At 52.8% G+C, this 4,793-nt stretch overlaps 1 protein-coding gene across 1 annotated transcript in view; it reads left to right on the forward strand.

The window, feature by feature from the left end:
• The window catches only part of RHBDF2 (rhomboid 5 homolog 2), a 36,712-nt gene that overhangs the window by 5,816 nt on the left and 26,103 nt on the right, over positions 1-4,793 (forward strand). Inside the window, exon 2 of the mRNA XM_008049234.2 lies at positions 3,804-3,812. The gene's annotated coding sequence lies outside the window, so the exon portion shown is untranslated. The remainder of the gene's footprint in view (positions 1-3,803; positions 3,813-4,793) is intronic.

A 4,793-nucleotide genomic window follows, 5' to 3' on the forward strand; every position in this document is an offset into this window, starting at 1 on the left:
TGTCGAGGCTGCGGTGGCTGGGAGCGGCCACTGCACTCCAGTCTGGGCGACAGAGTGAAACTCCAACTCAATAAATAAATAAATAAATAAACCTGTTGGGTTTAGGCGATCCTTCCACCTCAGCCTCACAAGTAACTGGAATCACAGGTGTGCACCACCCCACCTGGCTAAGTTTTTTATTTATTGTAGAGACGAAGTCTCACTAAGTCGCTAGTCTTGAACCTCTGGCCTCAGGCAATCCTCCTGCTTCCACCTCCCAACGTGCTGGGAGCCACTGTGCCTGGCTGACAGTGTCTTTCTTTAAGTTATCAAAATAATAGCTGGACACAGTGGCTCATGCCTGTAATCCCAGCTCTTTGGGAGGCTGAGATGGGAAGATTACTCGAGCCCAGGTGTTCAAGACCAGCCTAGGCAACATAGCAAGACCTTGTCTCTAAAAAATAAAATAATGTATGCTGGCCGGGTCCAGTGTTTGATGTCTGTAATCCCAACACTTTGGGAGGCAGAGGCAGGTGGACTGCCTGAGCCCACAGGTTTGAGACCATCTTGGGCAACATGGTGAGACCTTGTCTCTACAATAAGTCAAAAAATTAGCCAGCGTGGTGACACACGCCTGTAGTTCTAGCTACTTGGAAGGCTGAGGCAAAAGGATTGCCTGAGGCCAGCAGGTCGAGGCTGTTATGGCCATGATCATGTCACTGCACTCCAGCCTGGGTGACAGAGTGAGACTCCAACTCAAGAAAAAAAAAAAAGGAAAAAGAAAAAGAAAAAAAAAATAGCTAGGTGTAGTGGCACAAGCCTGTAGTCTTAGCTACTCAGGAGGCTGAGGTAGAAGGATCACCTGAGTCCAAGAGGTCAAGGCTACAGTGAGCCGTGATTGTGCCACTGCACTCCAGCCTGGGTGGCAGAGTGAGCCTTTAACTAAACAAACAAACAAAAATTGGGCATGGTAGTTTATGCCTGTAATCCCAGCGCTTTGGGAGGCCAAGGAAGGAGGATTGCTTGAGTCCAGGAGTTCAAGAGCAGCCTGGGCTACATAGTGAGACTTGGTCTCTACAAAAAAATTTAAAAATTAGCTGGGCTTGGTGGTGACAGAGTAAGACTCGGACTTAAAAAAAAAAAAAAGAAAGAAAATGGATTAATGTCTAGTTCATGATGGGTGGCTCAAATAAAAACAAAACAAAAACCCACACAAGTAATGTATGCACATGATATAAAATGAGAAGCAAATGCCTGTCTCCTCTCACTCCATAGGGTTACTCCACAAACATCCTTCCAGAAGGTTTTTGTGGATCCACCAACATATGTGTGTCGGGTCTATTTAAATTTCGGTAAATGGGATTATACTAAACATGCACTTGCTTTTTTCCCTCTGAATGTTTTTGGGAGATAATTCTACAGCAGCACCTTGAGCGTGGGCTCCTTGCTTTCCGCAGCCGCGTGATGTTGCCACAAATGGCACCCCTGGTCTCCTTTTATCCTCCCCCAGCCTGACAGGAGCGTGTTGTTGGGGCCAAGTCTCTGATCAGCATCTCTGCACCTACACGGCTGGGCAGCATGCCATGTTTTTAGAGGTCAAATCCCTGACACCAGCTCAGACACCACCATGAACCCTTCTTCTCCTGAGGGCTCTTACGGGGCTTCCCGTGGAGCTGCAGGGGTGAGGACACAGCTTGGGTGTTTGTAGTGGTGCTTGTTAGAGCCTAAAGTCAGATTGTGGTCAGGTGCGGTGGTCCACGCCTGCAATCCCAGCACTTTGGGAGGCCGAGGCAGGAGGATTGCTCGAGCCCAGGAGTTCAAGACCAGCCTGGGCAGCATAACAAGACCTCGTCTCTACAAAAAAAAAAATTAGCTGGGCCTGGTGGTACACACCTGTAGTCCCAGCTACTCGGGAGGCTGAGGTAGAAGGATCGCCCAAGCCTAGGAGTTTGAGGCGGTGATGAGCCATGATCATGCTACTGCACTCTAGCCTGGGTGATAGAGTAAGACCCGACTCAAAAATACACATAAAAGTCAGACTGTGACTGGGTTCAAACCCCAGCTGCTTCACCTGCATCTCCCTCTGCTCCAGTGTTCCCGTCCCTAAAATGGGGATGATGCTAGTGGTAACCACTGCATGGAACTGCAGAACGGAGTTACTGAGATAGCGGAAAGCACTCTGGCATGGCTATCTACTCTGACCCTTCCTGTGAGAGTCTTTCGTTCTCTCCTCTCCCCTTTAGAGGGCCAGCAGTTCGTGGGCAGGCCCCTGGTTTTGTTCCTCACTTTGAAGAGCCCTGAAAAGTGCCGGGTGTACGATAAATTGTCCCTGCATTTGTTATCGGGGAGAAACCTCCCAGCTTTGACCCACTCCCTCTTCCTCCCTGCCTATGCCCTCCACATGGCCCCAGGGCTGGGGAGGAGAGAGATGTGACTGGATAATCCCTGGCACTCAGGTCAGTGATAAACGCCAGGGTGCTTGGGCCAGGGACAGAGTGGTTCAGGTGCTCCCTTTGGACTGCAGACTTGGCTGGCACTGAGACCAGCACCATTGCCTGGACCCATTGCCCCTAGGTCCCGGTCTGTTTGCCCCTCGTCTGAGTGTCTCTTCACTCTGTTCCCTTTGCTGGGGCTCCCTGAGGAGGAAGGGCAGGATGAGAAACCCTGAGGCTGAAAATGGGGCATCTAGACCTTGGAGTTCAGTCCCATCTCCAGTCGAGGTTTTGTTTGTCTGGTCCAGAGGGGGAGGCCATGCCAGGCCCCTGGAGTCCTGGGAAGGGAGAAGACCGGGACCTAGGGGGTGGCTGTGGCCCTCCCCTCCCACCTCCTGACGGCTCCCACCCACCCACATCTTAGCAGGAAGTGCCTCGCACCCACGCCCATGGGCCGAAGCTGGGTCAGTCCTGTCAATGCCCCTAGGTGGGGGGGAAAGGGGGGAGTTGCAAATTTGCAGACGGGACCCTGCAGGGTGGGCACCTGGGGGTGAAGGAGGGAGCAATGCCCATCCCTACTCCAGGGGTGCAGCAGAGCCACGGCAGAGGCTTCAGGGACCAGGAGGGAGAGGAGTCAAAGCCCAGCTTCTCTGAACTGAGTGAGACTAGAGACAGGAGTGGGAGACAAAAGCCTTCACTTCAAATTAAGGAGATGTTACTAACAACAATACTAATAGTAGGTTGGGTGTGGTGGCTCACGCCTGTAATCCCAGCACTTTGGGAGACAGAGGTGGGAGAATTGCTTGAGTTCAGCAGTTCAGACTAGCCTGGGCAATATGGTTAGATCCCATCTCTACCCCCCCCAAAAGTAGCCAGGTGTGGTGGCCCACACCTGTAGTCCCAGCTACTTGGGAGACTGAGGCAGGAGGATTACTTGAGCCCAGGGGGTTGAGGCTGCAGCGAGCCAGGATCATCGTACCTCTCCACTCCAGTCTGGGCAACCAGTGAGACCCTGTCTCAAAAAATAATAATAACAATCGTAACATAACAGCAGCTGTTGATGGTTATGGGTGCTCTAAGGGCTTCTTCACAGTCTGTTCTCACTTATAAGTGAGAGCTAAACAATGTGTACACAGGGACAGAGTGTGGAATAATAGACGGAGACGCAGAAGGGTGTTGGGAAGGGAGGAGGTGGATGACGAGGAATTACTTACTGGGTACAGTGTAAATTATTCAAGTGACGGATACTCTGAAAACCCTGACTTCACCACTGTGTGGTGAATAGATCCATGCAACCAAATTACACTTGTACCCCATAAATTTGTGCCATTTTTTAAAGCCAGTAAGGTAGGGCCTACTTTATAGAGGGGAAAGCCAAGGGACTTGTTCAAGGCCGCACAGGTAGTAAGTGGCCCTTCAGGTCCTAGCTCCAGACACTCCCACCGCCTGATGACCGCCCCATTAGCTAACCTGGTTTTCAGCTGTTGTCATTGCATTCTTACCATCAACCGTGTTGAGAAGGACTGACACACAGTTGCCATTTGGCAAACTGAGACTAGGCCAAAGGGCCCAGGGCCTGGGCTGAGGCCAATCATTGCCCTGTATGGCCGAACCTAGATCTTTTGCGCCTTCCTCTGTATCCCTGGCAGGCACCTGTGTGAGCCGAGGTTCTGGCCCTTGGGAAGGTTCTGTGCTGTTCCGCCAGAGGCATTGTGGGTTTTACTGGGGCTGCCCTCAAAGAGAGTCCCATGAATCCTCTGGCACCCAACGCTGGCTATTCCTAGTGCAAACTCTCTGCACACTTTTGTCATCGTGGCTGCCTGCTCGGGGCTTGGTGAGGGGCTGGGGGGCTGGGAGAGGGTTGAAGTGAACAAGACCCAGCCTCAGTCCAGGAAGCAGCCTCAGGCCCAAGGCGATGTGGAGCGGGCGTGTTCGGGGTGTTCGCGGTAATGTACAGCAGCGCGGCAGTGGTCGAGACAATCAGAGAAGGCTTCCCAGAGGCGGCAGCTGCTGCAGGATGTGGAGAGGTCGAGATGCTCCGAATGTATTTCAAAGAGAGGGTGAGGGAAAGACTCGTGGACGAAAAGTTTCGAGGGAGCAACCCCATCCGGTCTGGGGATGAGGGCGCTAGGGGGAGGGCAATGGGAGATTGGGTGGTTTTTCTTGAGGGGGAGAGGTGACACGATGACGGCAATTCAGACCTAGATTATGCGCTTTCTCCGGGCAAGAGAGAGGAAACCAGGAGGGCGAGGGCGGCGCTCGAAAGACGTCAGCTCTGGCGGAAAACCGGGCTTTACCCCGGCAAGGCTCCCGCCTGGCGGTAGGCGGAGCCGTGAGCCCCGGGAGGCCGCAGAGACAAACGCTGTGCCCGGCCCCGCCCCC

The sequence above is a fragment of the Carlito syrichta genome, unplaced genomic scaffold, assembly GCF_000164805.1.
Source record: "Carlito syrichta isolate Samal-C Ts95f unplaced genomic scaffold, Tarsius_syrichta-2.0.1 Scaffold130825, whole genome shotgun sequence".
Taxonomy (NCBI): Eukaryota; Metazoa; Chordata; class Mammalia; order Primates; family Tarsiidae; genus Carlito; species Carlito syrichta.